Source organism: Pristiophorus japonicus, chromosome 4, assembly GCF_044704955.1.
Source record: "Pristiophorus japonicus isolate sPriJap1 chromosome 4, sPriJap1.hap1, whole genome shotgun sequence".
Lineage (NCBI taxonomy): Eukaryota > Metazoa > Chordata > Chondrichthyes > Pristiophoridae > Pristiophorus > Pristiophorus japonicus.
Window position 1 is genome coordinate 182,443,297 of NC_091980.1, and position 8,026 is coordinate 182,451,322.

An 8,026-nucleotide genomic window follows, 5' to 3' on the forward strand; every position below is an offset into this window, starting at 1 on the left:
AACCTTCTCCACTTTAATACAATCCAAAAAAAACTTGAGGGAGAAATTGTTTATCGCCCCATTTGCCAGGCGCTAATGTTTCCTCGCTCTCAAAAAATTCTTGGAGCACTAACGTGGCCATCGCTACAGGCTCTGCAAGTTAAAAAAACACCTACCTGGACCCATCATCATAGGCAGTCCCTCGAAATCGAGGAAGACTTGCTTCCACTCTAAATGTGAGTTCTTAGGTGACTGAATAATCCAATATGGGAATTACAGTCTCTGTCACAGGTGGGGCAGATAGTGGTTGGAGGAAAGGGTGGGTGAGGAGTCTGGTTTGCCGCAAACTCCTTCCGCTGCCTGCGCTTGGTTCCTGAATGCTCTCGGCGACGAGACTTGAGGTGCTCAGCACCCTCCCGGATGCTCTTCCTCCACTTAGGGCGGTCTTTGGCCAGGGACTCCCAGGTGTCGGGGTGGATGTCGCATCTAGGGAGCAGCAGACCCACGCAGTCAGCCCGGCACTCAAGCAGAGTACTGGGCTGAGCGATGGATGGTAGGACCCCATGAAGAAAATGGAAGGAAATGTCAGCAGCAAATGAAAGTTTTTTTTACTTACCTCGGCCACCTCGCCTTTAATTATCGCCCCAGTCGCGGCCGTACGTCTGATCGACGCCTCCTGCAGCTGCTGGTGTTTTTGTCTGCTGCTGCTGCAAGGGACGAAAGTGAATTTGGGGTCAGGGGTGGCAATGGGGCGATGTGCATGGCGATGATGACACGATCTCCGGGTGCAGGAGATCAGGCTGCTACGCCGTAGCACTGCCGCTAAACTCCGGCCCAATAGGACGGGAGTCGTTATCAGCACCGCGCCCGGTCGCAGACTGATTTGCGCCCCATTAGCGCCCCCAGGGGGCGTAAATGCACCCAATTTCTAGGCCGTTATTTAATTCAGAGCCTACCACTCCCAAAAGGGCAAGAGTTGAGTGAATTTGACAGGCTGATCCTCCATTGAAGGAAGACTCCAAGGACCATTAGTGTGGTTTACAAGGTTGTGTTGTAATGCCAACAGCTGATGTAGGATATACATGGGATGACCTTCATTTTTCATACAGCGTAACTATTTGTACTGCACTTTTTTTGACAGACATGTGTCTGTCTAGCCCCGTCCCCTGTCAAGCTCTGCACCCCCCTCCCGGCCCCGAACCATTCCTTCCACGTGGTGCAAGTAGCAGGACTTGAGGCCGCGACTCTCTTTGCCTGCTCAGGCCCTGGCCCCGGCTCTCTCTTCCCTCTCCCTCACTCTCTCCCCCCCCCCCCGACTCTCTCCCCCACCAACTCTCTCCCCCCACCCCCGACTCTCTACCACCCCCGACTCTCTCTCCCCCCCCCGACTCTCTCCCCCCCCAACTCTCTCTCCCCTGATTCTTTCTCCCCAATTCTCTCCCCCCGCCCCCGACTCGGTCCCCCCTGACTCTCTCCCCACCCGACTCTCTCCCCACCCGACTCTCTCCCCCCCCCGACTCTCTTCCCCCCCCCGACTCTCTCTCCCCCCCGACTCTCTCCCCCCCCAACTCTCTCTCCCCTGATTCTTTCTCCCCAATTCTCTCCCCCCGCCCCCGACTCGGTCCCCCCTGACTCTCTCCCCACCCGACTCTCTCCCCCCCCCGACTCTCGTCCCCCCCCCCGACTCTCTCTCCCTACCGACTTTCTCCCCCCCAACTTTCTCCCCCCTTGACTCTCCCCCGCTCCGACCCCGAACCCTCTCGGGGGGCCGAGAGCGGCCGGCATAGAGAGGTTGGGGATGAGAGAAAAAGAGGCTGGGGCGGAACAGTCAAGGGTGCGGGGGGGCGGGGTGGGGGGGAACACACAGATTTTGGGGGGGGGAGGATCAGAGGGGAGAGAAGGAACTCAGGGAAGACGGATCACTTTCTTCCAACTCCCTACAAGGGACATCGTTGGAGTGGATGATATCCAGAAGTCACGACACTGTCACTATTCACTTCATACCCAATAAACCTGTTAATAATTTGTACACGATGCCTGCACCATCTATGGTGGGTTTGTGGGAAGGGGGGAGGGAAGGATGCACTTGTGCTGGGGTACGGCACTTCGACTGGGGGAGGCATGCACTTGGAATGGGGTAAGGCACTTTGGCTGGGGGAGGCATGACTTGGACTGAGGTAAGGCACTTTGGCTGGGGAAGGAATGTACTTGGACTGGGGTAAGGGACTTGGCCTGGGGTAAGATACTTCGGCTGTGGGAGGCATGCACTTGGACTGAGGTAAGGCACTTGGACTGGGGTTAAACACTTCGGCTGAGGGAGGCATGCACTTGGACTGGAGTAAGGTACTTTGGCAGGTGGAGGGCTTTACTTGGACTGGGGTAAGGCACTTTGGCTGGGTCTTGTTGTCTTCTGGGGAGCTCTGTCCTCTGTCACTTCAGGAAGTCAAAGTGGATCGAGTTACAATTTTCAAAGTCAGTGAGACCTTGGGATGGACGGTTCCAGTTACACATTCCTGTGAAACTTCGGGGTGTGGCTAATTCTCCAAGGGGACCAATCATAGACAAAGGATAGAGCATGGTGGCCATTTTTGCAGTACAAATAAGCGCGTCCTTTTTCAAACTACCGCTTCATAATTCCCTGTTGAGACTTATAGATAGTCAGATTAGTCTCCATCAACATTGCCATCTAGAGGTGTAATATTTGGACTGGATTGGTTTGACATTCAAGCTTTCCTAGTCCAGAAGCGTTCTAGAATTAACACTTCAAGCATTAACATATTCCGGAGAGGGATTTAAAAAAAAAGTGACACACATAATTAAAAGGGGACCAATGTTGATTTGAAAGCTTATGTAATAATCATTTAAGCTGGCAGTAATCGAGTTGAAGAATTCAGATGGTGTCATAAGCAATGAGAATAGCTTGGGCTGGAGTGGCGGTAATCGGTATGCAAGTGATTTCCAAGGAGGTCTCTCTTTTGGCGCTCCGAGGCAGGATCTTTAACAACGGATTTTCTGTTGCTCAGCTGACCTAGCGCCTCCCTTAGCACTCTGCTCCACACACTAGGCCCAGCTGCTGAATTTTGTGGCTACAGATGCAAATCATTTCCCAGCGCATAATTTTCCATTATCGCCTGAAAAAGCCTCAAACCGAAAATTCAGCCCCTTGTCTCTTAGCTAAACTTGAAGACTCGATCACCAGATTTAACCTTCTAATAGATATATTATTAAATAGCGGGCTTAAAATAAACTTATTTTGACAGCAGGTTCTACCATTCAAGTTGTAGGTTGTGTTACAGGAAGTAGGACCTCACTGACTGTTAGGCTGCAACACTGGAGATATATTTATGATAGTGTACTATGAAGAAATTCCCCACCTTCCAGGGGATTGTGATGGGGTAGTTGCTATCACAGCATCCAAAGCACTCATGCTCACCTTGTCAGTTTATGGTACCTTGTGAGATAGCAATAGTGAGAATGGCCCTCAAGCATGGCACGTGACAAAAATATAATTGAGTAACACTGATCTTATCATCAGAAATCACCTCAGTTACAATCCTATAGTACAATATCAATGCAGTTTAGAACACCTGAATTGACACAAAAGGCTGATTGTCTTCCATAACGTTCAACTCCTCACTCCATTTCCCACACCAAAACAATGCAAATAAAAGTGCTACCCATAAACGCTGCCTTTTTATAGAGTAACAATCTGGAGTGTGTGTTAAGGTCGTAACACATCTCGGGGTTGAGAAGACTTTGATAAAATGTTTGAACCTCACAGTCACTAGCAGTGTTAACCTGTTTGTTGTTCTGTGCTCTTGTGATCGGGGCACAGGAACGGCGTGAGTTCGGGGCCTAGGGGCAGCACGGGCCAGCTCACACTGCGATATGTGTGTGCACTGTGCAGCAGAGCTGGTTTCCAGTAGTCTTGGTTAATCCTTGCCACTGGACCAAGACCTAGCTCTGTCAAGCCCGTGTGGTGGCTGGTGTGCAACGGCCACCACACGTTAAAAAAATCCACGCACAGGCATCTTCCACCCTTCAGGATGTAGTTCGGGATCCGGAATATTAGGTCCTACATTGAAACACCTGTGAACGCATCCCTTTTTGGCATGGAAGCAAGTCATCCTCGATTCGAGGGACTGCCTATGATGATGATGGTCTTGAACTGTATGTTATGCTGCATTCTTGAAGAATGTTTTTAGTTTACATTCATATAGCAAACTGCTACTTTTAGATAATGCATAGCTGCACTGATTAATATCCAATTCCACTCATTTCTACACTTGCTGCTGCAGCTTAATTTCTCTTTTTGCTTGTCCAATAACTGCAATTTTGCGTAAAAATTCGAGGAAAAGTCATTTGAGCTAGTCAACTTTGATTTGAGGGTTAAAAAACTTCTGGTTTTTGTTTTGGTGACTGTTTGTGTTCAGTAAACTGAGATACATTTGTGCTGCACGCATTTGTACTCTGGGTTTCGTTATTCGTTCTGAGATCAGCTTTAGCAGAGGCAGACACACAACTATCTTTATTCTGCCCCGACAATATGGCTAAGCCATGTCCTTAGAGAAAAGAAAGAATTACCACCCAAAGCTGCTTTATAGCCAATGAATAATTTTGAAATGTAGTCACTATTGTAATGTAAGGAATCATGGCAGGCAATTTGTGCATAGTAAGATCCCTCAAATGGCAATGATATAAATGACCAGATCATCTGTGCTTTAGGTGTTGGTTGATGGATAAATGTTGACCAGGACACCAGAAAACTCCCTTGCTCTTCTTCGAATAGTTCTGTGGGATCTTTTACACTACCTGAGTGGGCACACAGGACCTTGGTTTAACTTCTCATTCGAAAGTCGGCACTGTCAACATTTCCGCACTCAGTACTGAAGTATCTGCCTAGACTATGTGATAAAGTTGCTGAAAACGGGTTTAAGTTCAAGACAATCTGACCCACATGCGAGAGTGTTACCATTGAGGCAAGTCTGAGATTTTTTTTTATTAGTTCCGGGATGTGGGCTTCACTGGCAAGCCCATTATTTATTGCCCATCCTTAATTGCCCTTGAGAAGGTGGTGCTGAGCCAACTTCTTGAACCACTGCAGTCCGTGTGGTGAAGGTACTGCCATAGAGCTATGAGGGAGTGAGTTTCAGGATTTTGACTCAGCAATGATGAAGGAATAGCAATATATATCCAAGTCAGGATGGTGAGGAACCATCCTGCAGGGGGGATCCTGCAGGCGATGATGATCCCATGCACCTGCTGCCTTTGTCCTTCTAGGTGTAGAGATCGTGGATTTTGGAAGTGCTGCCGAAGAAGCCATGGCCAGTTGCTGCAGTGCATTGTATACAGGATACACACTTCAGCCACGATGTGCCTGAGGTGGAGGGAGTGAATGATGAAAGTGGTGGATGGGATGCCAATCAAGTGGACTGCTTTGTCCTGGATGGTGTTGAGCTTCTTGAGTGTTGTTGGAGCTGCACTCATCCAGGCAAGTGGAGAGTATTCCATCACATACGACTTGTGCCTTGTAGATGGTGGAAAGGCTTTGGGGAGTCAGGAGGTGAAACACTCGCCGCAGAATAACCAGCCTCTGACCCACTCTTGTTGCCACATTATTTATGTGGCTGGTCCAGTTAAGTTTCTGATCAATGGTGATCCCCAGTATGTTGATGGTGCGGGATTTGCCGATGGTAATGCCGCTCATTGTCAAGGGTTGGTGGTTAGACTCTCGCTTGTTGGAGATAGTGATGCGTGGCACTTGTGTGGCGTGATTGTTACTTGCCACTTATCAGCCCAAGCCTGAATGTTGTCCAGGTCTTGCTGCATGTGAGAATGAACTGCTTCATTTTCTGAGGAGTTGCAAATGGAACTGAACACTGTGCAATCATCAGTGAACCTCCCCACTTCTGACCTTATGATGAAGCAGCTGAAGATGATTGGGCCTCGGACACTGCCCTGAGGAACTCCTGCAACTCCAGTCCTGAGGCTGGGATGATTGACTACAACCATCTTCCTTTGTGCTAGGTAGGACACCAGCCAGTGGAGAGTTTTCCCCCTGATTCCCATTGACTTCAATTTTACTAGGGTTGCTTGATGCCACACTCGGTCAAATGCTGCCTTGATTTCAAGGGCAGTCACTCTCAGCCCATCTCTGGAATTCAGCTCTTTTGTCCATGTTTAGACCAAGGCTGTAATGAGGTCTGGAGCCAAGTGGTCCTGGTGGAACCCAAACTGAGCATCGCTGAGCAGGTTATTGGTGAGTATATACTGCTTGATAGCACTGTTGACTTCCATAACTTTGCTGATGTTTGAGAATCGACTGATGGGATGGGCTTTGCCATCATTGAGGATGGGGATATTCATGGAGCCTCCTCCTCCCATTAGTTGTGTAATTATCCACCACCATTCACGACTGGACGTGGCAGGACTGCAGAGCTTTGATCTGATCCGTTGATTATGGGATCACTTAGCTTTGTTTATAGCATGCTGCTTCTGCAGTTTAGCATGTATGTAGTCCTGTGTTGCAGCTTCCCCAGGTTGGTACCTCATTTTTAGATCCGCCTGGTACTGCTCCTGGCATGCTCTTCTGCACTCCTCATTGAACCAGGGTTGGTCTCCTGGCTTGATGGTAATGGTAGAGTGCCGGGCCATGAGGTTACAGATTGTGGTGGAATATAATTCTGCTGCTGCTGATGGCCCACAATGCCTCATGGGTGCCAGCTTTGAGCTGCTAGTCTGAATCTATTCCATTTAGCATGGTGGTAGTGCCACACAACACAATGGAGGGTGTCTTCAGTATGAAGACGGGACTTCATCTGCACACTGACTATGCGGTGATCACTGCTACCAATACTGTCATGGAGAGATGCATCTGTGACAGGTAGATTAAGGAGGATGAGGTTAAGTAGGTTTTTTCCTCATGTTGGTTCCTTCACCACCTGCTGCAGGCCCAATCTGGCAGCTATACCCTTCAAGACTTGGTCAGCTCAGTCAGTAGTGGTACTACCGAGCCACTCTTGGTGATGGACATTGAAGTCCCCCATCCAGAATACATTCTGTGCCCTTGCTACTTTCAGTGCTTCTTCCAAATGGTGTTCAACATGGTGGAATACTGATTGATCAGCTGAGGGAGGGCAATAGGTTGTAATCAGCAGGAGGTTTCCTTGCCCATGCTTCACCTGAAGCCATGAGACTTCATGGGGTCTGGAGTCAATGTTGAGGACTCCCAGGGCCACTCCCTTCCAACTGTATACCACATGCTGATGGGACAGGACATACCCAGGGATGGTGATGGAAGAGTCTGGGATATTGGCGGAAAGGTATGATTCTGTGAGTATGACTATGTCAGGCTGTTGCTTGACTAGTCTCTGGGACCGCTCTCACAATTTTGGCACAAGTCCCAGTTGTTAAGTGAGGAGGACTTTGCAGGTTCGACTGGGTTGGATGTGCCATTGTCGTGTCCGTAGCCGGTGCCGAGGGCGATGCTGGGTGGTCCGTCCGGTTTTATTCTTATTATTGTTTCTTGTAGCGGTTTGTTACAACTGAGTGGCTTGCTAGGCCAATTCAGAGCACAGTTAAGAGTCAACCACACTGCTATGGGTCTGTAGTCCGGGTAAGAGCAGCAGGTTTCCTTCTCTAAAGGGCATTATTGAACCAGATTTCCAACAATCGGTAGTTTCATGGTCACCATTACTGATACTAGTTTTTTTTAAATTCCACATTCATTTAATTAACTGAATTTAGATTGGCAAGTTGCCACAGTGGAATTTGAACTCACCTCTCTGGATTATTAGTTCAGTTCTCTGGATTACTAATCTGTAACTTAACCACTATGCTACTGTTCCTGATCTGCATGTTGCACCATTGTGATTGTTTTGTCCATTTCCAGACTAGCTGTCCTTTGTATCCTGAAAAAGACTGCCTTTGCATATTGGTTGGGCCAAACTGCATCAATCGTGCCCAAGCGTACAACGCACTGGACTCTTACAACTGACAGATGAGAAGCTTCTATCCCCACTGGTCCCAGTTGGCTGAGATAGAATTG